The following is a 25,860-nucleotide window of genomic DNA, read 5'->3' on the forward strand; positions in this document are numbered from 1 at the left end:
GAGGAACCTTCTCAATGTTTAACAACCACCATGATAGTTAAATAAAATATATTCCTTTGTTGTAGGAAAAAATTGGCTATATGCAAAACATTAACCATAGAGCTTTCCACCAGCCAAATATGCATGTAGTGTTAGCATTTATCTCGTTCATTGCTCTATAGTGTTACATTGCCAGCGTATTCCATGTGCTGACCCGTTTTGGGCTGCAACATATCATGTTGCAGACTTTTCAGACAAAGAGTAAGGTGCGATAGGTCGTTGTCATTCACTCAGCTATGTCGTTGGAGTTGATGGACTCACTTTATCTTCCAAGCCTTTCGCTGTTATCTTATTTAGATGGTCTTAAGCCATATTATTGTAATAAGTTTTCTTTTGAGACATTCGATGTAATAAGTGTGTGATTGGAACTCTGTTATAATTCCTCGAGTACTATGCATGTCAGCATTACCGATCCAGGGATGACACTGATGCACAGAGACTTGACCGTTTGAGGTCTGGTCGCTACAAGATGGTATCAGAGCACACATTGACTGTAGGACACGACCACTAAGAAAAAAAACATAGGTCACTCTTCTCTACTCATTTCTGACTCCTCTCCCTTTTCCACTCTATAGGATGGCGACTCAAGGAACAAGTTTACACAACCGGATGAAGACACACCTTTTGGATGACACTCGAAGGAAGTCACTAGGTACCTGGACATCAGAATACCAAGCTTCACCGGGACCTACATCGCCACTTTACTAGAAGAGGAGCGTTGGATGATTCAAGTTCAAGTTCTAGGAAGGACATTCATGCCAGTTATTGAGCCCATAGAGTTTTCCTTTGATGCACCAACCTGGAGTCTAGGAAAGAGCATGGCAGCCCACATTGCCATGGGACGCATCGGCGAAGTTTATCACAAGGATCTTAAGGACACTATCTACCAGATATGTGGGCGCCGAGATGATAAATGGGAGATGATCAGCACCAGGAGGGACAGGTCCGTTGCAGCTTTCATCTAGGAGTTCAACCAGCACATTCGGTGCCAGGAGAACCAGATGTGCGCAAGCATGATAGATCTGAAGAAGGTGATGACCAGGAACATGGAGCTAGAAGAGGAACTCAAGTCTACACGTGATGGATATGAGGAGGAAATCACAATACTAGTGGAGAAGAATGACGATCTGACGAGGAAGTTAGGAGTATTCATGGGAGATCCCATGCCAAAAGGAGATGATGACCATTCCAAGGACATCCATTCTGAGGACTACATCATCATCGACGACACCAATTCTGACCCCGACAGTAGTGATGATGATTACGAAGACGAAGCTGGAGCGGATATCATGGAGTCTTCCACTGATCAAAATTTCTAGTCGACCACCACATTATCAATAGTATTTCCCCGTGTATATAGTATTAGTCCGAGCACTTTTTGTAACGATAGTTAGATCGTTTGTATGCCCTTGTTTGAATTGATTGGTGTGATATGAATGTGTTTGTCTCATGTGCATATGGGTAGTGTTTTCCCTTAGACCTCATTCTATTCTGTTTTCTCACCTTTTCTAAACCCATTAGATGCCTCCGAGACGTGACTATGGATTTGCCTTCCCACCGGAGCTCACTCAGTTGACCCAGCAGCAGAATACCTTGATGCAGCTACTAGTTCAGAATCACAACCAAGGCAACAACAACAACAACCCACCACTGATACGTCTCCAACGTATCTATAATTTTTGATTGTTCCATGCTATTATATTACCCATTTTGGATGTTTATGGGCTTTACTATACACTTTTATATCATTTTTGGGACTAACCTACTAACTGGAGGCCCAACCCGAATTACTGTTTTTTGCCTATTTCAGTGTTTCGCAGAAAAGGAATATCAAACGGAGTCTGTTGGGGATATAACTATTAGGCATGACCCGCCCAGGAGGGGCCGGGTCACACCTACGATGAAGCCCACAAAGACACTTGAAGATGACGGCTCACTTAAGGGCCCAAGGCCTAGAGGCGGTTTAAGGCCTGTAGAGATAAACCGCCATGTATGCATAACTTGTATTGTAAGAAAGGAATAGAGAGAAACCGAGCCGGACGTTGTTTATGAACCGGATGGGACTCTGTGAGCCGCTGGGCGTCGACCTCTGTATATAAAGGGACGACCCGGCGATGGTTCATGGAAAGTAACATCAGATCGAGAACTAGGTCAAGCGGATTCGCTCCCTGGTTACCGATTCATAAGCAATCCCACCCAAAACTGGATCGTAGGCTTTTACCTTCACCGCAAGGGGCCAAACTAGTATAAACCTCGTGTCCTTTGTCCCGTTTAACCCCTTTAAGCTTCCTAGTTGCGATGGCTCCACAACTAAGTCCTTATGCTAGGACATCTGACGTGACAATTCCACGACAGTTGGCGCCCACCATGGGGCCAGCGCACGGTGGATTTGAGTTCTTGAAGGGCAGCTTCGAAGGGCTCAAGAGATACGCTGTGGGCCGGATGACGCAGGCTGGGGCCCCGACACCGGCTCAATTGAGTATGGGTACCGGGTCCCCTTCGGCGGACACCACGTCTTCATCGGCAAGATCGGCGAGCCGGGCCCTGAGCCGGACATCCGCACCGACATCATCAAGACGACTCAGCGTGCGAGACCCGCCCGGGCCCAACCCGCTGTGAGTCGTGCCTTCGTGGGATGCATCCACGAAGGAGAATTTTCTGAAGGATCTGTCTCCGGCGGTGAGACGACCATCTACTCCGATGGTGAGTCGTCCACAGGTGAGATGGATTCGTTGTACCAACTGCAAGACGGCGGGCTTGGGGGCTATTCCGATGGCGGCAGTATTCCGGACCCCTTTGAGCCGCCGAGCAAAGTCGGAATCTTCATGGCAGGTACCCAACCTGCGTTAACTTCCTCAACTGCAGCGGCCATGATCTCCGGGACAGCAGCAGCCGGGGCAGGAGGCCCTGTGCGCTCGCCGGCTCAGGTGTTGATGGATCTCACAGATAAGTTGATGACCCTATTAACCGCCGCGGTCAACCCGGCGGATCAGGCTCAACATGATGCGGAGGTGGCACAGTTCAAGCTTGATATATCACAAGCCAAAGAAAACCCGGCGGCAGAAGACGTCAGGATAACCGCTGAGCAGGCGGCTCTGGATGCCCGAGACAGCAGATTCAGTCACAGGCTTTTCAAGTCACGATGGAGCAGAACGAGTCAAATGAGGTTATGAGGAGAATGTATCAGAAGGCTCAATCTCGTCTGCCTCCGGTTTATGATCCTAGGAACCTTTTCCAGACACCCGGAGCGGGGCCCAGTAACCCGCCGGGAGTAAACTAGGTCACAGTTCCCAAGACCAACACGCCGATTCAACCACAGGTTATGGGACCCCCACGTCTAAATACTGCTCCGCCTCCTTATGTGCCGACACAACCGGGTCATTATTCTAACCCGCTAGAGAACATGATTGCGGCATCGGCACGACTGGCGGCTCTCCTAGCTGATAGCGATTCTCCAGCGGCGATTAAGACACGAAGGATCAGAGATCTTCTTCAGACAGCCTTAGCACAACAGGAGGCATACTCTTATAGTAGAGACAGGATTCATTCAACCCCACGTCCAAGCCGGAGCAAGAGTTATAGCTGACATCTGGACTCGCCCACCGTTTCAAGCAATGCCCAGCACCGCGATCAGCCATGCGGGTATGGCCCGACTCAGGGTGGGGCTCCTAATGTGCATAATCAGGACAGAGTGTGTCAGCTAATTGAGCAGACGGCTCAGCAGGCAGCACAGCTGGCGGCTCAACAGGCAGCGGAAATAGCAACTCAGCAGGTGGCTTATCAGCCCCTGCCGGTTTAACCGACATCGTCAATGGAGGCAGGTGTGGTCACCAGGACTGGGGGTGTGCCTTGTTTGGTGCCGGCTCTACGTAACGAGCGGTTGCCCAAGGATTTTAAGGGGCCTCGTAAGGTACCTAATTACACGGCCGATTTGCGGCTTGCGGCGTGGATTGAGAGTTATGAGATGGCCATGGAGTTACTAGAAGTTAATGATGCTGCAATGGCCAATTACTTCACCATGATACTGGATGGAACGACTCGTAACTGGTTGAAGGCATTGCCACCTAACTCTGTTAGTTCCTAGGCAGAGTTAAAGGAGAAGTTTATCCAGAACTTTAAGGATACATGTAAGCAGCCCATGTCGATTGTGAACTTGACTAGTTGCAGGCAACAGGAGGGTGAGTCCACGACCCATTGGGTGCGCCGGGCTAAGGAGATAATACATTCCTCTGATAAGATGGATGCTGGTTCTGCAGTATTGATGTTAGAGCAAAATTGCCGTTTTGTGCCTCGGAAGATGAAGCTGGGGCGACTCAAGCGCGATTGTTCTGACATGGGCCAGCTGATGGCGGCTCTCGTCAAATATGCTGACTCTGATAGTACCAAGGATCCCGAGTCTGACGATGAGAAGGCAGGGAAGGGAAAGAAGAGGGGCAACGCTAAGGGTCCTCAGCCTAGCCCGGCAAATCAAGGCGGCAACAATAAACATAAGGCGGATGGTAGCTCAGAGTTTGTGGCTAACACCAATGCGCAGGGTAACAATCAACGACGTAAGGGGAGGCCACCTCCTCGGTCTGGCGGGTCAGGTCCTACTCTTGAGCAGTTGTTAAATGAACCTTGTCCGAAGCACGGCACTGAAGAAAAGTCGGCTACTCACTTGTGGAAGGATTGCACTATCATGAAGGCCTTCAAAAATTCCAACATATTCAATGGTAATCACGGGCCCGGTGACGGTTCAGGAGGCGGTGGCTTTCATGGCCCGAAGAATGGAGGTGGTGGTTCTGGTTCCGGCTTTCAGGGCCATCAGAATAATCAAGGCAATTTCAATCAGGGTGGTCAGGGTGGCTACAATCAGCAGTCTGGCCAGGGGGCCAGCAGCAGGAGCAGACTGGCTATCAGAGTAATCCAAAGCAATTGAACAGTGGACATTATCATGTTTTCACCACAAGTTTATGTAAGCGGGATCAGAAGCTTCACAAGAGGGCAGTGAACGTCGTTGAGCCGACAGTTCCTCGATACTTGTGATGGTCTGAGCAGCCCATTACATGGAGTCGGGAGGATCACCCGCCCCGGGTGACAATCCGGGTCACTTGGCTTTGGTGGTAGCACCTCAAGTTGGGGGGTACAAGTTCACTAAGGTACTCATGGATGGAGGCAGCATCATCAATATCCTTTATTATGAGACCTTCCGTCGTATGGGGTTAATAGATAAAAATCTTAAGCAGTCCAATACTGTTTTTCATAGCGTAGTTCCTGGTAAGTCAGCATACCTAGTGGGCAAGATCGAGCTGGAAGTAGCCTTCGGAGATGAGTATGATTCCAGGGCTGAGAAATTAACTTTTGAGGTGGTCAAGATCAGGAGCCCGTATCATGCTCTGTTTGGGCGACTGGCTTACACCAAGTTTATGGCGCGGTCGTGTTATGTTTATCTGCAGCTGAAGATGCCAGGTCATAAAGGGACCATTACGGTCCATGGCAGTCGGAAGGTGGCTCTGGAGTGCGAGGAAGGCGACACAGCTTATGCTCAGTCAGTTTGTGCTGCAGAAGAGCTAAAGTATTATAAAGACAATGTTGACCCGACAGACATGGCATCTTTGAAGAAGCCCACCACAGAGCGTGAGCCGAAGATGAATTTTAAGTCAGCTGAGGACACCAAGATGGTTGATTTTGTTCCTGGAGATTCATCTAAGCAGTTCAGTATCAGTGCCAATCTGGATCCCAAATAGGAAAGCGCGCTCATCGAGTTCATCCGTGAGAATCAGGACATCTTCGCATGGAAACCTTCTGAGATGCCGAGTGTACTGAGAGAACTCGCTGAGCACACTCTCAATATTGATCCCAAGTATAAGCCGGTCAAGCAGTTTCTTCGACGGTTTAATGAGGAGAGGCGCAAGGCCATTGGTGAGGAGGTGGCCCAACTCTTGGCAGCCGGGTTCATCATTGAGGTATTTCATCCTGAATGGTTGGATAACCCGATGCTAGTGCTCACGAAGATCGGCACTTGGCGTATGTGTGTGGATTACACGGATTTGAACAAGGCTTGTCCGGCTGATCCCTTTGCTCTCCCGCGTATTGATCAAATCATTGATGCTACGGCGGGATGTGAGTGTCTAAGTTTTTTGGATGCTTATTCTAGATATCATCAGATCAGGATGGCGGTTAAGGACCAGGAGAAGACAACATTCATTACTCCCTTTGGAGCCTTCTGCTATGTTTCTATGCCTTTTGGGCTCAAGAGTGCCCAGGCGACTTATCAGCGTTGCATGCAGAATTTCCTTCATACTCAGATTGGCCGCAATGTGCATGCTTATGTGGATGATATTGTGGTGAAGTCCAGAGAAAAGGAAAAACTGATACATGATCTCAAGGAGACCTTTGATAACCTCCGGGTCTACAATATGATGCTTAACCCGGCAAAGTGTGTATTTGGTGTGCCACCAGGCAAACTCTTGGGATTTCTGGTTTCTAACAGAGGCATTGAGGCTAACCCGGAGAAGATTAAGGCTATCACCTCTTTGGCAAAACCTAAGTGCATCAATGATGTTCAACGTTTGGCGGGTTGTATTGCTGCTTTAAGCCGTTTCATAAGCAGGTTAGGTGAGAAGGCCATACCACTCTATCAAATGTTGAAGAAAATAGATGACTTTGTCTGGAGTGATGCTGCTAACATTGCCTTTGAGGATTTGTAGAGACAATTGGCTGAGCCGCCGGTCCTTGCTGCTCCCATTGATAAGGAGCCATTGTTATTATATGTGGCTGCTAATGCACGTGCTGTCGGTGTGGCCATTGTGGTGGAGCGTAAGGAGTCTGGTAAAGAATATCCAGTTCAGCGGCCGGTTTACTAGATAAGTGAGGTGCTTCTTGAGTCCAAACAGAGGTATCCGCATTGGCAGAAGCTTGTTTATGGGGTGTTCATGGCTAGCTGGAAGCTTAAGCAGTATTTCCTAGGTCATCCCATCATTGTGGTCAGTTCTGCTCCTTTGGGGGATATCATCCAGAACAGAGAGGCCACAGGACGAGTCGCCAAGTGGGCCATTGAGCTTGGACCTCACGGTTTAAAATATGTGCCTCGTACTGCTATGAAATCTCAAGCACTCGTTGATTTCATCAACGATTGGACAGAGTTGCGGGTGCCTGAAGAGAAGCCGGATAACACATACTGGACAATTCACTTCGATGGATCCAGGCAATTGGAAGGCTCGGGGGCTGGAGTTGTTTTGGCTTCCCCTCGAGGTGACAAATTTTGTTATGTGCTAAGGTTGATGTTTCCCTGTACTAACAATGCAGCTGAGTATGAGGCCTTGCTCCATGGTCTTTGGATGGCTAAAGAGATGAACTTAAGCCAGGTAAGGTGCTTTGGTGACTCAGATTTGGTAGCTCAACAAGTCTTGGGCAAGTGGGATTCCAAAGATCCTCTCATGGCGGCTTATCACCGTGAAGTTGATGCTGTGGCTGGGCACTTCAAGGGTTATCAAGTGGAACACATAGATCGCAGGAAGAATGAGGCGGCCGATGCTCTAAGCCGGCTTGTATCTCAGCGTAAACTGGTACCCCTGAACACCTTTTTGGATGGTTTGCATAATCATTCTGTCAAGTTACCTACAGAGGAAGACTTGGCTGTGCCTGACCCGGAGGCACAGTTGGTGGTGGCTCTTCACGTCATCCCAGATTGGACAGTGCCATACTTGGCTTATATGACCCGAGGAGAGTTGCCTGAGGATGAAACCTTGGCTAGACAGATAACCCGGTGGTCTAAGTCAATGACGATTACCAATGGCGAGTTACATCATCACAGTGTCACTAGGGTGTTTCAACGATGTGTATCTCCTGAAGAAGGACAAGAGATTCCTCGTGAGATTCATGAAGGAGATTGTGGCCATCACACCGATTCAAAGTCCCTTGTGGCCAAAGCTTTTCGTCATGCATTTTATTGGCTAACAGCTCATGCTGATGCAGAAGATCTGGTCAATAAATGTGACGGGTGTCAGAAATTTTCACGGCGAGCTCATGTGCCGGCTCAAGAATTGAGGATGATACCAATTACTTGGCCATTTGTTGTGTGGGGGCTTGACATGATTGGGCCTTTCAAGAGGTCCAAGGACAAAAAGACTCACCTTCTGGTGGTAGTGGATAAGTTCACAAAGTGGGTGGAAGCAGAGCCGGTCAGTAAGTGTGACGCGACGATGGCGGTTCAATTCATGAAAAAGGTCATTTTCCGTTTTGGCTTTCCCCACAACATTATAACTGATAATGGCACTAACTTGTCCAAGGGGGCTATGGAGGAGTTCTGTCAATGTGAGCATATTCGGCTTGATGTCTCATCAGTGGCTCACCCCCAATCCAATGGTCAAGCAGAAAGAGTCAATCAGGAGATTTTGAAGGGTATCAAGCCCCGATGTTTAGTTCCTTTGCAATTAATGCCGGGTTGTTAGGTGGAGGAGTTACCATCAGTGTTATGGAGCATCAATACTACCTCCAACAGATCTATGGGTTATACCCCTTTCTTTATGGTTTATGGAACAGAGGCGGTTCTTCCTAGTGACATCCGCCATGACTCGCCCCGAGTGGCGGCTTATGTGGAAGCTAACAATGAGCAAGCACGTCGGGAGGCACTTTACCTGTTGGATGAAAAGCGTGACTTGAAAGCAGCCCACTTGGTGATTTACCAACATGACCTGCGGCGTTATCACATCCGCCGGGTTAAATCTAGAACCTTTCAAGAAGGTGACTTGGTGCTCCGACTCATCTAGGATCAGACTGATGCACACAAGTTATCCCCACCTTGGGAAGGGCCCTTTGTGGTCAGCAAGAATTTAAATAACGGGTGATACTACCTTATCGATATTCGAGAGCTCAAGGACTCACGTAAGTCGGAGGAGGAGACCCGCCGGCCGTGGAATATAGCTCATCTTCGGCCTTACTACACTTGAGCCATCGGCTCTCATGATGTACATATCTTGGTGATGTATATATTATAAATAATAAAGCAGGACCTCTGTCCTTTTCATCCCCAAAGATCACATGTCTTCACTGTCATTACTTCAAAAAGAACATTGGGGGCTGATCATATTCAAATCTAGCTTAACCCCTTTGGCACAACTTCTTGATCGTATTCGAATCATAGCTGTTCAAACAAACTTGATCACTTGGGGGCTAGGTCATATTCGAATCATAGCTTAACCCCTTTTAGTCCGACTCAGATCGTATTCGAATCAGAGTCGTTAAATATTCTCAAGGTCACTTGGGGGCTTCCTGTTCAAACATAGGTCATATTCGAACCAAAGAGAACATAGCTGTCGGTACCCACTTGATCGGCGCAATGCCAAAACCCACTTTGGGGCTTCTTGATCGTATTCGAATCATAACTTAACCTCTCTTGGGTCCGACCCAGATCGTATTCGAATCAGAGTTGTTAAATATTATTAAGGTCATTTGGGGGCTTCCTGTTCAAACATAGGTCATATTCGAACCAAAGAGAACATAGCTGTCAGTACCCTCTTGATCGGCGCAATGCCAAAGCCACTGGGGGCTACATGGTCATATTTGAACCCTATCTTAACCCCTTTGGGACGGTTTACTGATCGTATTCGAATCAGAAGCCTTAAGTTTGTATTTCTATTCTTTTTGCTTAAATCTTTTTTGAAAGCACTCTTTGGATTTGTCTTGTGACCTTTTTTGTGTCCATGATTTAAGACATATAAAGTTTTTGATTGAGCCGGCTTAACTTTGAGCAATCAGTCGCCCAACGTGTGACAAATTCCGAGAGAAGGTCATGGTTTATAAGCTAAGTCATCACCCTTACTGTCCAGGTCATTTAAACCGGCAGTAAAAATTTGATATCTCAGGTATGATGTTATCGCAGTTATATCGCAAGTTTTGATCAGAATTATTTATAATTCATATTTCACATTTGTAAATATGTGGGATAATTATGACCCGCCCTGCGGTGAGCCGCCGAGGGTCTCTGTGATCTACGTCTCTATGCAGGATTGATTACAGGATTTCTTATGAAAGAAAATAGAAAATCATAAGATGGAGTAAATATATGATGGCGATTTAAATAGTGTTAAGGCACCAAAACGTGCATGAAGGCATGACACAACAAAGTCATTTCTACTCCTATTACATGACTCCCCGAGTCAAAATTATTAAGCATTGTTTTTTAGCAAGGCTACAAACATGAGCCGCCCAACAGATTAGTTCTCTTGGTTGCTTGAAGCTTCCGGATCAACCCTTTCCACTTCTTCGTTCTTCTCCTGGGCCTGGAAGGTTGATGACGACCAGTCAATGCCACTCAAAGCTTTAAATTCAGCTTCGTCATCAACTAGCCCGGCCGGGTCAATCTCAGGAGCGAAGGTATGCTTATGAGTTGGTGGAATCAGGCTTGTCAGGGTATATTGTGGTGTTGGGATTCTTCGGTTCTCTGCATCATAACCCTCCTGGAACTTGGAGAGGTCTGCTTCTTTAGCAATTACGGTGGCTACAGGGTGTATTGCCTTCACACAGGCAGCAAAATCTTCTTGTTGAAAGGGTGCACCATCTTCTTTGAGGCTCGGATACCCAATGACAATGTCAGCCGGGTCTAGTTCCGGAAGCCAAGCCTTGGCCCGGCTCAATGTGGCTATAGCACCGGATCTCGCAAACGCCCGCTTCAGTTCAGTAATCCATTGGGGTAACACAGAAAGCTTCCTTAGCACATCCGCCAAAAGTGTAGGAACTTCATTGGACAAAGCCACGGTGGCTAAGGAGCACTGAGACCCGGTGTAGAGTTGCTCTACCAGTGTATAAATCACCTTCAGCTTTATCAAAGAATCCTGGTTAAGATTTGAGGTCGTGGGGCCTGCATAGCAACGTCAGATGCGTCAAAGAACAAATTTATATGATCATTGAAAAGTATACAATATTTATAACTTGCAGGGCGACTTACCAAAGATTGTGGTAACCATCTGGGTCACATGGAGTTTCAAGCCGGACAGTTCATTGGTTGCCTTTTCAAGAGCCGCTTCTGAATTGACATCTCGTTGGGTTAAGGCATTCTTTTCATCATCCCAAGTTTTTCTCTCTGCCTCAAAGTCGGCCTTCAGCTTCTCTTGTTTAGATACACTGAATTCAAACTTGGAGTTGGCCCTTTGGGTTTTTGTTTCTTGTGCTTGCAGGCGGTTCTTTAAATCAGCAATTTCTGTTTGCAATTGACTGGTGGTAACCTGCACAAATACCGGATCAAAGTCATGATTATTAGCATATTATGTTTAAGTCCCAACCACCTTGCAAGCAAGACTACTTGGCACTTGGGAGCTAATGTCTACTGCGGAAGTCTATGGCGACTCATAAGATTGGCGATTCACAAAATTAAAGTCCCAAGCACTTTGCAAGCAAGACTACTTGGCACTTGGGGGCTAATGCATATTACAGTTCAGACTATGCAGCTAATATGTTCTACAAGCACGTGAAGGACCGACTCATTCATTTTGATTAAACCGGCCCTTGGGGGTTATGAGTTAAGTCAGATTTTTACAGGTTTTTATTCTAAAGGCATTGTTAATAATTGTCTGATGTTTTCCTAAGTCTACAACATATTTTTCATAAGCAATAGACTTGGGGGAAAGAGGAGGTCATAGCTCAAACTTATGGTGCATCTGCTTCACCATGTCGGTTTCAACGTCGCGGCTACTGTGCACTTGGCTGAGATAGCCAGATAAATTTTCTCCGGCACTCATGTGAGAATAATCCGTAAGGTCGAATCTGACCTTACGGCGTTCCAGGAGTTCTTCTTTGGCAGTGCATTTGGCAAGCACAGTAGGCCTTCCCGGATCAGTGTAACTGGTCTTGGTAACTTCAACTTCAGCTTCTTGAGGATCATTTGTCTTGGCGGGGCTTGAGGCTTTAGGATTTTCAGAGCCATCAAGAGCGTGCTCGGTAGGTGGGTCAGCGGCTGATGTTGGCGGTTCATGCATTGGTTTAGGCGGTGGCTCAGTAGTAGAAGTCTCAGGTATAACCGTCTGAAGTACCGGCTCTTTGAGAGTTGGCTCATCAACCGGTTTATCCTTCTTGGCCTTCTTACTAACCTTTGCTTTGCCCCTACATAAGATCAAAAGGTCAGTATAAGCATAAACATTCAAAGTACAAGATAGTTAAAATAATCATTACCCTGGAGCGGTCTTGAAAGCCGACAGATTCGATTGAATAGAGTCACCGGAAGAAGGAGAGGTTTCCTGGTAATTCGAGTCAGAAGGATTCAGTGGCTGACGAGTGAGACCCGCCAAAGGATAAGAGGAATCTAAGACGGAGATGACCTAATTTCGATGTTTTCTTGGTGTATTGGGTAGACCGGAGGAAAGTTCCGCGTCTTTTGTGGTCCGGGTCCACCTCCGGTTCTCATGGATCTGCCGCTTCAAAAGAAATTGAGGATCTTGATAAGCCAAGAGATGTGAAAATCTTACTTTCCGGGTTACTTGGCGGAGTTTTTGACGCGGCAAAGGCTCTGAGTCGGAGGAAATAATAGTTACCTCTTCTTCCACCCCGCGGCTCATGCCCGTGTCATCCTGATCATAATCAGTATCAATAAGGTGATTAAAAAATGAGCCAAGGGAGTCAAGGGCTACCTCCGACTCAGAAGAATCATCTAGCTGAAGCTGCTCAGAAGCACTTGGTTTCTTTCCGCGTTTCTTTGCGGCGGCTCTCCTGGCGGCTCTCTTGGCCTTCCTGTCCCTTTTTGCGCCTTCATGGTCATATTTAACTTTCCAAAACTTGTCATCATCCTGTGAAAATCAGCAAAATTTTGAGTACAGGTAAAAGCATCAATGTTGGAGATAATTTGTTCGGCTTGGCGACTTACCTTTGGAGCCGGATTGGTTTTGCAGAAAGGGCGTAAGCCCACCTTGCCGCAGTCTATTAAACTTTCATTCAAAAGACACTTGGTCATATCATTGATGACATGATCAGGCAGATAGTCAGGGCTGTGTCACTGAGGGTAATTTTTCTTGCCTGAGTAATTGCACATTAGACCAGGGTGGTGGCTTAATGGAATGATCCGCCAGGCGTGCCAGACCCGGACCAAGTCAATACCATTCAGTTCGTTCCCAAGAAGAGCCTTGATTTTGGCCAAGGTGGGGGCGAGTGTTTTGCATTCGGCGGGTGTTATCTTGTTAGGCAGTGGATGATTGGAGTCCAGACGCAGGGCGCGGAAACCAGGCAGAGGATTCTCATCAGCCAGGGAGGTGTCTTGGCAATAAAACCATGTTTGATTCCAGTCCTTTGGATGACTCGACGGGTTGGCATAAGGAAAAATGACGTCTCTCTGATGTTGGATTGAGACGCCGCCGAGTTGCAAGCTCTGTCCGCTGGTACATTCATTCTGGCGGTTTAAATAAAATAACTCTCTGAAGAGTAACAGGTTGGGTTCTTCTCCAAGATACACCTCGCTGAACACTTGAAAATTGCAGATATTAGACACGGAATTGGGTCCGATGTCTTGAGGGCGGAGATCAAAAAATGCAGGACGTCTCTAAAGAATTTAGAGCCGGGTGGTGAGAAACCCTGGTTCATATGATCTGAGAAAACAATTACCTCCCATTCTTTGGGTTGAGGTCTCTCTTCCGTCGAGTCAGGAGCATGATAAGACATGACATCTCCGTTTGGCAGATAACCAACTTTGACAAAGTCTTGGAGAGTCTGCTCGGTAACGATGGATGGAACCCAGTTGTATGAGTGTAAGTGCATCTAGTGCCCCTTAGTGATTTTGGTGTATTGAAGACTTATAGGTTAAGAGACTGATGCGTTTGTGAGTGTACACATGTCTATAAGTCTATGAGGAGTTTGATATTTACAGAGAAAGTCGACCCCTAAAAATGAAGTTCTTCGTCTGAAGACTTTGGATTTTTGAAGACTTTCTGAAGACTTTGAAAGTGAAGAAATTGGTGTGACCTTGAAGACTTGGCAATCATTCGAGGAACATGAAGCGTGAAGACTCTTGTTTTTACTGTTTCATTTTCTCTTTCTTGAGTCATAGGAAACACCGTACTGTTAAATGGGGTCGAGGAAATACTAAGGAAAAATTTCCATGTGATGCTCAACTCAAAATCCTACACGTACCAATCCTTTCGAGTGAAGCCATTGGAAATCTCGCACAATTCAGTCATATTCTTCAGTGACAGAGACAAAGTTCTTCTGGTCTCTGAGGAATTTGTTCTGACTGAGGAGTTAAGAATTCGCCAGTGCGGATTGCCTACAAAGTGAGGAACATGATAGCCCTGAGGTATTTGAGAGTCAAATATTCTGACCGTTGCTGTGCTACGCGGCAGCTGTCCCAAAATATCTACCCACCTAACAGTCATATCAGACAAGGGCATTTATGTCTTATCATGTCGGGCTGCTCCCTAGGCTATAAATAGCCACCCCCTACAACCACTAGTTAGTTGGCTGCTCCAAGAGAAACTGACACTTGTCATTTGAGAGCAACCCATCCTCCTAGGACTTTGAGTGAAAATGATCAAGTGAGGAAATCCCAAACCCCAAACCTTCAAACCCCAAAGTGATTGAGCATCACTGAAGAGATTGATCCTGCGTGGATCCGATGCTTGTTTCCTTTGAAGACTGTGCTTCTTCCAGACGGTTAGGCGTCAAGGTCTAGAGCATCCAAGAGGAATTGTGGATCGCCGAGTGACCGAGTTTGTGAAGGTTCGGAAGTCACCTAAAGACTTACCACGAGTGATTGGGCGATGTCTGTGTGACTTTAGCTCAAGGAGAATACGGTGAGGACTGTGTGTCTGGGACTGGGTGTCCTCGAGTTTAAATACTCAGCCACTCCAACCAGATGTACAACTAAGACAGCAGTTGGAACTGGTCTACCAAATCATTGTCTTCACCGAGCTTACTGGTTCTATTTCCTCAACTCTTTCATTTCCCCATCTCTGTTGTTGTGTGCTTGTTCATATCTGTTTGAAGAGTTTGACTAAAGACTTTCTCAATTTCCTCAGTTCAATTTCTTCAGTCTGTCCGTCTTCATCTTGTGTTATCCTGTGATTACGCTTTCTGTGCTCTGTGCTTGTCTTCATTTCATCATGATGACTATGCTTGTGTTCTGCTATGTTTACTTTTGAGTACTTATTTATTCCGCTGCAAGTAGTTCTTCAGTTAGGAATTTCCTCACTAGCAAATTCCTTAGTGAAGAATTCATAAAATCGCCTATTCACCGCCCTCTAGTCGATATAACGCTCTTTCAATTGGTATCAGAGCGAGGTACTCCCTTGTTCTATGTGATTTTGGTTTAACCACCCGGAGTTTTAGTTATGTCGACCGCAGGTATGATCAAGGTCTCTGCTGGGTGTCCTACCTTCGATGGAACGGACTACTCCTACTGGAAGAATAAGATGCGAATGCATCTTGAGGAAATTGATAACGATCTCTGGTATGTTGTGGAAAATGGTGTTCCCTCAGTCACACCTTCCCTGAATGCTGTTGATGTGAAGAGATTCAAGCAACTCGATTCTCAAGCGAAGAATATCATATGTGGCCATCTGAGCAAAGGGCAATATGGAAGAGTGAGTGCTTTGGAAACTGCTAAGCTTATCTGGGATAGGCTCTCCAAAGTAAATGAAGGAGTCTCAACTCAACGTGACTCTCGTGTCGATGTTCTTCGCAATCTCTTCAATCGCTTCAAACGACTCGACAATGAAAATGTTCAGCAAACCTTCGATCGCCTCACTGATATCTCAAATGAGCTTCAAGCACTTGGCGCCACTGATATCACCGACCATGAGGTGGTGAAGAAATTGCTAAGGTCGCTCGATTCTTCATTTGACACTCTGGCACTGGTGATTCAAGAGCATGCTGATTACAAGTCACTTGATCCTGCTAATATCCTCGAAAGGCTAAACACTCATGAGTTCTAGCTTGCTGAGAAGAGAGATCTCTATGGTTCGAGCTATGGCAAACCACGTGCTCTGAAGACCAAGGCAGTCTCTGAGTCTGAAGAAGAGGACTCTACCAGCAGCCTTGGTGATCCTGAAGAACTGAGCCAGGAACTTGCACTGCTTGTGAAGAAATTTCAGAAGTTCTCAAGACGTGGTCGCTTTAGAAAATCCTCAAGGAGCAACGATTCCTCATCTTGTGACTACAAGAAAAGGTTGTGCCACAAATGCAAGAAACCTGGTCACTACATTCAAGATTGTCCTCAGTGTGACAAGGAACTAAAGAAGAAGAACTACAAGGATTACAGTTCTGATGATGCCAAGAAGAAGAAGAGATCTTCAAAGTCTTCATCATCAAAATCCTCGAAGCCTTCATCTCACAAGAAGAGCAGCTCCAAGAAAGCTCGGGCATTCATTGGCAAGGAAATGGATTCTGAGGCTGAATCTGAGGATCATGAGGAAGAGGAGGCATCCGAGGAGTCCGAGTCTGGTGTGGCAAGCCTAGCTCTTGCTACTGCATTCGTCAGCAAGTCTATCTTCAACTCTAAAGAAAATGGCAACACCAACAATGCTGATGAAGGCAATGATGACTACACTCCCACCTATTGCTTCATGGCAAAGGGTGCGAAGGTAATTAAATACCCCTCCTCTGAATCTAGTGAGGATGAATGTGATGAAAATCTTAAGCCCAACTACTCTAAACTTGCTAAGATTGCTGTGAAACAACAAAAGGCTATTGAAAAGCTTCAAGACATGCTAGACAAAAGTGATGATATGTTGGGTGAAGAAATGGATCGCACTAAAGACTTAACTGAAAATCTTCAGAGACTTCAGTCTAAGTTTGACAATCTTCAAAGTCATCATAACACTCTCTTATCTGATCACGAGAAGCTTTCTTATGAATTTTTTCAAAGAAAGCAAGATCTTGAGAAGCTAAGAGTGAGTTATGAAGATCTTCAGAAGGAGCGCGATTCATTACTTGCTCAACAAATCAGCGCTACTCAGGAAGAATTTATTCCTCCATGTCTGAAGTGCATTGAACGTGAATCTGCTAATTCTTCACCTGAATGTTCAAATGCTTCAAATGTTACAAATTCTTCACCTGTCTCTGCTATTACTAATTTCTCATCTGAGGACATTGCTAGTACCACTGATGATGCAGGGCTGAAGGAATTGTACACGACAGGCATGTACAAAAGCCTCAAAGGGCATCAGATTCTTTGTGATGTGCTTAAAAAGCAGATCCTCAATAGGAACCCTAGGAAAGAGGGTATTGCCTTTGAGAGGAAACTCAATGCTGACGGAACATATTAGAAGCCTAAGCAGTACCCCAAAACCTCATGGGTTGCTGCAAAGGGAACTCCAGTTGATCCATCCAATTTATCTGGCTTTACATGTGAATCTCCTCATTCTTCTGATGAGTCATTTGACTCCAACTATAAACTGTTCAAACATCAGAGTGGTGAAGTATTTGCTAGATATGTTGGCACTAACTGCAAGAACGGTTCCCCTATGAAGAAAATCTGGGTTCCCAAAAGTTATCTTGAAAGTCTTCAGGTGAATGTCCTCATGACACCACCTGTGAAGAATAGGAACCCCAAATCAAATTCTTCATATTGACCTAATTCTTCATATGGATCCAATTCCTCAAAAGGATCAAAATCCTCATATGATCATCATCGTGCTAACCCTTCTGTTTCGTAGGGTAGAGCTAAGGGCTATGAATATGAGTGTTATTCTTCAAATCATTATGTTCATAAGTCCTCGAAGAATTTATCTGCTTACTCATATGCTTACCCTAACCCTTCTCATGTGAAACAAAGCGGACTGGCTTCTATGCCACCTTTCTCATATGGTGCTCGCAGAGTAATGAATTCTTTGCCACCCCTTCAGATGTGGGTGGTGAAGAAAAAGAACTAATCTCTTATGCAGGGTCAGGTCTCCAGACATGCTCAAAACGTCTGAAGAATTTGCTGGAGACCTGAATGTGCCTGAAAGGATGCAGGCTAATCATGAAGAAATGATTGTTCATTTCACACGTCCTCATACTCGTTTATCTATGCTGTTGCTTGATGAAATTGATCTGATGATATTGATGTCATATTCTTCACTGATGAAGTATATGAGTTCGTAAGTTGCACTAATTCATCTGCAGGATGATCAACCCAAAGCAAACAAGTGGGTCCTTGATAGTGGATGTACGAATCAAATGACTGGTGACAAGAATCTATTGATGGATGCTCCTTTATCACCATCACATCTGAACCATATCATCTTCACAGACAAAGGCAAAAGTCAGGTAGGTAAGGTTGAGATCTCGAAGGATCGACACATGGACAAAGTCATGCTTGATGAGTCCTTAGGATACAACCTCATGTCTGTCTCAATGCTTTGTGATCTTGATATGGTTGTTGTGTTTGGAAGATATCGTTGTGTTGTGATCATGGAAGCTGACCATTCCAAAGTCTTCGAAGGCTTTAGGAGAGGAGACTTGTATATTGTTGATTTCTCTATAGGACCACAACCAGCCGTGTGCTTACTTGCAAAAGCTTCAGAAGGCTGGCTATGGCATCGACGACTTGGTCATGCTGGCATGAGGAATCTGCACACGCTTACGAAGACGAAGCATGTCATTGGCATTGAGAATGTCAAATTCCTCAAAGATCACTTATGCGGAGCTTGTGAAGCTGGAAAGATGACAAAGGCCAAGCATCCAGCAAAGACTGTCATGACTACCACTCGACCATTTGAATTGCTTCACATGGATCTCTTTGGTCCTAACCATTATTCTGCAATTCTGAATGATGCATCTCAATATGGCTTTGTTATTGTTGATGATTATTCTCGTTACACATGGGTGCACATTGTCACTTACAAACATGAACTGCAGGAAGTCTTCAAACGATTTTCCTCGAGGGCTTCAACCAACTTTGGTGTGAAGATCAAGCACATCAGAACTGACAATGGGACCGAGTTCAAGAATTCCGGTCTTCATGGCTATCTTGATGAACTTGGTATTACTCATGAGTTATCTGCTCCTTATACTCCTCAGCAGAATGGTGTCGTGGAGCGCAAGAATAGAACCCTCGCTGAAATGGCTCGCACTATGCTTGATGAATACAAGACGCCTCGTCGCTTCTGGATTGAGGAAATTGATACTGCGTGCCACATAATCAACAGGGTATATCTTCACAAATTCTTTAAGAGAACTGCATATGAACTCCTCACTGACAAAAAGCCCAATGTGAGTTACTTCAAAGTCTTCGGTGCTAAATGTTAGATTAGAGATCCTCATCACACTTCCAAATTCCTCAGTCTGCTCCTCCTCCTCCAAAGTCTCAGTTCCTCCGACAAATTATTCAGCTGCTTCGACCAAATCCTCGGCACCTGTGCATCTCGCCATGTGCCAAAGGACAACTGGCATCTCTATTGCCTCAGGAGCATCTGCTAGCTCCACTGCTGCACAAAATTCCTTAGCTGGCCCCTCTCTGTAGAAGAAAAAGGCCACTGCTAGACGAGGCCTTCGACCAAGTCCTCAAAAGAAGCAAGTCGCCTTCCAGGTGCCCTATGATGACGATGAGGCTGGTGAGGAAGAACTTGCCGAAATCATCAGAGACAGGCAAGCCAGGGCCGCTAGAGCCAAAGGCAGCAATGTGCCACTGCTATTGGATCCAAAGTTGATCCTCGACTTCATTGACTTATGGCACAAGGAACCTAATGATACGTCTCCAACGTATCTATAATTTTTGATTGCTCCATGCTACTTTATCTACTGTTTTGGACTATATTGGGCTTTATTTTCCACTTTTATATTATTTTTGGGATTAACCTATTAACCGGAGGCCCATCCCAGAATTGCTGTTTTTTGCCTATTTCAGTGTTTCGAAGAAACAGAATATCAAACGGAGTCCAAACGGAATGAAACCTTCGGGAACGTGATTTTCTCACCGAACGTGATCCAGGAGACTTGGACCCTGCTCCAAGGAACAACCAAGGCAGTCACAAGGGTGGGGGGCGCGCCCTCCCCCTAGGCACGCCCCCTACCTCGTGGGCCCCCTGTTACTCCACCGATGTACTCCTTCCTCATATATATACCTACATGCCCCCGACAGATCAAATACGGATCCAAAAACCTAATTCCACCACCGCAACTTTCTGTATCCATGAGATCCCATCTTGGGGCCTGTTCCGGAGCTCCGCCGGAGGGGGCATCCACCACGGAGGGCTTCAACATCAACACCATAGCCTCTCCGATGAAGTGTGAGTAGTTTACTTCAGACCTTCGGGTCCATAGTTAGTAGCTAGATGGCTTCTTCTCTCTTTTTGGATCTCAGACAATGTTCTCCCCCTCTCTTGTGGAGATCTATTTGATGTAATCTTTGTTTTGCGGTGTGTTTGTTGAGACCGATGAATTGTGGGTTTATGATCCAGCTTATCTATCAATAATATTTGAATCTTCTCTCAATTCTTTTATGTTTGATTGAGTTATCTTTGCAAGTCTCTTCGAATTATCCGTTTGGTTTGGCCAACTAGATTGGTAGTTCTTGCAATGGGAGAAGTGTTTAGCTTTGGGTTCAATCTTGCGGTGTCCTTTCCCAGTGACAGTAGGGGCAGCAAGGCACGTATTGTATTGTTGCCATCGAGGATAACAAGATGAGGTTTTTATCATATTGCATGAATTTATCCCTCTACATCATGTCATCTTGCTTAAGGCGTTAGTCTGTTTTTAACTTAATACTCTAGATGCATGCTGGATAGCGGTCGATGAGTGGAGTAATAATAGTAGATGCAGAATCGTTTCGGTTTACTTGTCTCGGACGTGATGCCTATACACATGATCATACCTAGATATACTCATAACTATGCTCAGTTCTATCAATTGCTCAACAGTAATTTGTTCACCCACCATAGAATACTTATGCTCTTGAGAGAAGCCACTAGTGAAACCTATGCCCCCCCGGTCTATTCTCATCATATCAATCTCCATTACTTAATACTTGCTTTGTTTTTACTTTGCCTTTTACTTTTTACTTTGCATCTCTATATCAAAAATACCAAAAATATTATTTATCATCTCTATCAGATCTCACCCTCGTAAGTGACCGTGAAGGGATTGACAACCCCTAATCGCGTTGGTTGCGAGTAGCTATCGTTTTGTGCAGGTACGAGGGACTCGTGCATGATCTCCTACTGGATTGATACCTTGGTTCTCAAAAACTGAGGGAAATACTTACGCTACTTTGCTGCATCATCCTCTCCTCTTCGGGGAAATCCAACGCAGTGCTCAAGAGGTAGCAAGAAGAATTTCTCGCGCCGTTGCCGGGGAGTTTGCGCAAAAGTCGACCATACCAAATATCCATCACAATCCCTATCTCTTGCATTACATTATTTGCCTCTCGTTTTCCTCTCCCCCACTTCACCCTTGCCGTTTTATTCGCCCTCTCTTTCCCGTTCTCCTCTCCGCCTTTTTGTTTGCCTTCCCGTTGCCATGGCCGAATCAAAAAGAACTAAGGGATTTCTCCCGAGTTCTAGTGCCTTGGATAACCCCTCTATCCTTTCTAAGCTCATATACAATGATACTACGGAAATACCCACCGGGATCACCAATGAGAATTTAGATGATTTTGATGATGATGACTCCGGAATCTTTCGCTATTTGCTTGATGAATCTTTAATAGATGCTTGGGATAGATTATTAAGGATTCGGGCTAGTTATGTGCCACATTATCAAATTGAGGTTTACTTAAAATGTTTCTATGTTGGCTTGCCCGCTTTTTTCAAACAAGTTCTGGATTCTATTTTTGAAGAAGGTTTTCTTGAATGGGATGCTATAGATACCTATGAAAAAATGAAAACCATATTTGGGCACTCTTTAAATGATAAAGTTGAATCAACTACTCTCTTGTGCTTTTATCAAAATGAAATTATCAAAGAAATGAAGTCTAGCTTAGATGCAAATTTCCGTAACGTGCTTAATCTTACTTCATCCATTAATGGCAATTTTCTTAACCTGAATAGAAGGATGAATGCCATAGAAAGGAGATCCTCTCTTGCTACTTATGAATCAAGTGCCAAAGATGGCAAAACCTAGATCTATCCTTGCTTTTATGCCTAGCTAGGGGCGTTAAACGATAGCGCTTGTTGGGAGGCAACCCAATTTTATTTTTTATTTTTTATTTTTGTTTCTGTTTAGGAATAAATAATCCATCTAGCCTCTGGTTAGATGTGGTTTTATGTTTTAATTAGTGTTTGTGCCAAGTACAACCTATAGGATAACCTACGATGATAGTTGATTTGATTCTGCTGAAAAACAGAAACTTTGCGCTCACAAGAAAAAAATCAATAAATCACAGAAATGTGCTTTTGCATTAATTCTTTTTGCTGATGATCAATAGAAAAATTGTCCAGTACGTCCTATTTTGGTAGAAATTTATAGAGTTCCAGAAGTTTGCATTAGTTACATATTTCTACATACTGTTCTGTTTTTGACAGATTCTGTTTTTCGTGCGTTGTTTGCTTATTTCAATGCATCTATGGCTAACAAATTAGTTTATAAACCATAAGGAAGTTGGGATACAGTAGGTTTAACACCAATATAAATAAATAATGAGTTCATCACAGTACCTTAAAGTAGTCTTTTGTTTTCTTTCACTAACGGAGCTCACGAGATTTCTATTGAGTTTTGTGTTGTGAAGTTTTCAAGTTTTGGGTGAATTCTTTTGATGGATTATGGAACAAGGAGTGGCAAGAGCGTAAGCTTGGGGATGCCCATGGCAGCCCCAAGATAATCCAAGGACACGAAAAAGTCAAAGCTCGGGGATTCCCCAGAAGGCATCCCCTCTTTCGTCTACTTCCATCGGTAATTTACTTGGAGCTATATTTTTATTCACCACATGTTATGTGTTTTGCTTGGAGCATCTTGTATTATTTGCGTCTTTGCTTGTTAGTTTACCACAATCATCCTTGCTGTACACACCTTTTGAGAGAGCCATACACAAATTGGAATTTTCTAGAATACTCTATATGCTTCGCTTATATCTTTTGAGTTTGATAGTTTTGCTCATAGTGCTTCACTTATACCTTTTGAGCGTGATACTTTTTGCTCTAGTACTTCACTTAGATCTTTTAGAGCATGGGGGTGGATTTGTTTTAAAGAAACTATTGATCTCTCATGCTTCACTTAGATTATTTTGAGAGTCGTTAATAGCATGGTAATTTGCTTAATATTAATATACTTGGTATTCAAGATATGTGAAACTTTCTTTTGAGTACGTTGAATACTAAGATAAGTTTGATGCTTGATAATTGTTTTGAGATATGGAGGTAATAATATCAAAGTAATGCTAGTTGGGGTGATTATGAATTTAAAGAATGCTTGTGTTGAAGTTTGTGATTCCCGTAGCATGCACGTATGGTGAACCGCTTTGTGATGAAGTTGGAGCACAATTTTATTTATTGATTGTCTTCCTTATGAGTGGCGGTCGGGGACGAGCGATGGTCTCTTCCTACCAATCTATCCCCCTAGGAGAATGCGTGTAGTGCTTTGGTTTTTGATGACTTCTAAATTTTTGCAACAAGTGCATGAGTTCTTTTGATTAATGTTGAGTCCATGGATTATACGCACCCTTTCACCCTTCCACCATTGCCAGCCTCTCTAATACCGCGCACTTTTCGCCGATATCATACACCCACCATATACCTTCCTCAAAACAGCCACCATACCTACCTATCATGACATTTCCATAGCCATTCTGAGATATATTGCCATGCAACTTTCCATCGTTCTGTTCATATGACACACATTACTTTTGTCATATTGCTTTTTGCATGAACATGTAGTTGACATTGTATTTGTGGCAAGGCCACCTTCATAATTTGCATACATGTCGCTCTTGATTCATTGCATATCCCGGTACACCGCCGGAGGCATTCATATAGAGTCATATTTTGTTCTAAGTATCGAGTTGTAATTGTTGAGTTGTAAGAAAAATAAAAGTGTGATGCTCATCATTATTAGAGCATTGTCCCAGTGAGGTAAGGATGATGGAGACTATGATTCCCCCGTAAGCCGGGATGAGACTCCAGACGAAATAAAAAAAAGAGGCCATAAAAAAAGGCCCAAATAAAAAAAATGAGAGAAAAAGAGAGAAGGGACAATGCTACTATCCTTTTACCACACTTGTGCTTCAAAGTAGCACCATGATCTTCATGATAGAGAGTCTCATATGTTGTCACTTTCATATACTAGTGGGAATTTTTCATTATAGAACTTGGCTTGTATATTCCAATGATGGGCATCCTCAAAAGTGCCCTAGGTCTTCGTGAGCAAGCAAGTTGGACGCACACCCACTTAGTTTCTTTTGTTGAGCTTTCATATATTTATAGCTCTAGTGCATCTGTTGCATGGCAATCCCTACCCACTCACATTGATATCTATTAATGGGCATCTCCATAGCCCGTTGATACGCCTAGTTGATGTGAGACTATCTTCTCCTTTTTGTCTTCTCCACAACCACCATTCTATTCCACACATAGTGCTATGTCCATGGCTCACGCTCATGTATTGCGTGAAAGTTGAAAGAGTTTGAGATTACTAAAGTATGAAACAATTGCTTGGCTTGTCATCGGGGTTGTGCATGATTAAATACTTTCTATGATGAAGATAGAGCAACAGCCAGACTATATGATTTTGTAGGGATAACTTTCTTTAGCCATGTTATTTTGAGAAGACATGATTGCTTTGATTAGTATGCTTGAAGTATTATTACTTTTATGTCAATATGAACTTTTGTCTTAAATATTTCAGATCTGAATATTCATACTACAATTAAGAAGATTTACATTGAAATTATTGCCAAAGTATCACTCCGCATCAAAAATTCTTTTTTATCATTTACCTACTCGAGGACGAGCAGGAATTAAGCTTGGGGATGCCTGATACGTCTCCAACGTATCTATAATTTTTGATTGCTCCATGCTACTTTATCTACTGTTTTGGACTATATTGGGCGTTATTTTCCACTTTTATATTATTTTTGGGACTAACCTATTAACCGGAGGCCCAGCCCAGAATGGCTGTTTTTTGCCTATTTTAGTGTTTCGAAGAAACAAAATATCAAGCGGAGTCCAAACGGAATGAAACCTTCAGGAACGTGATTTTCTCACCGAACGTGATCCAGGAGACTTGGACCCTGCTCCAAGGAACAACTGAGGCAGTCACCAGGGTGGGGGCGCTACCTCCCTCCTAGGCGTGCCCCCTACCTCGTGGGCCCCCTGTTGCTCCACCGACGTACTCCTTCCTCCTATATATACCTACGTACCCCCGACAGATCAAATACGAAGCCAAAATCCTAATTCCACCGCCGCAACTTTCTGTATCCACGAGATCCCATCTTGGGGCCTCTTCCGGAGCTCCGCCGGAGGGGGCATCCACCATGGAGGGCTTCTACATCAACACCATAGCCTCTCCGATGAAGTGTGAGTAGTTTACTTCAGACCTTCGGGTCCATAGTTAGTAGCTAGATGGCTTCTTCTCTCTTTTTGGATCTCAATACAATGTTCTCCCCCTCTCTTGTGGAGATCTATTCATGTAATCTTTTTTTTGTGGTGTGTTTGTTGAGATCGATGAATTGTGGGTTTATGATCCAGCTTATCTATGAATAATATTTGAATCTTCTCTGAATCCTTTTATGTATGATTGAGTTATCTTTGCAAGTCTCTTTGAATTATCCGTTTGGTTTGGCCAACTAGATTGGTAGTTCTTGCAATGGGAGAAGTGTTTAGCTTTGGGTTCAATCTTGCGGTGTCCTTTCCCAGTGACAGTAGGGGCAGCAAGGCACGTATTGTATTGTTGCCATCGAGGATAACAAGATGAGGTTTTTATCATATTGCATGAATTTATCCCTCTACATCA

This window comes from Triticum dicoccoides, chromosome 6B (genome assembly GCF_002162155.2).
Source record: "Triticum dicoccoides isolate Atlit2015 ecotype Zavitan chromosome 6B, WEW_v2.0, whole genome shotgun sequence".
Lineage (NCBI taxonomy): Eukaryota > Viridiplantae > Streptophyta > Magnoliopsida > Poales > Poaceae > Triticum > Triticum dicoccoides.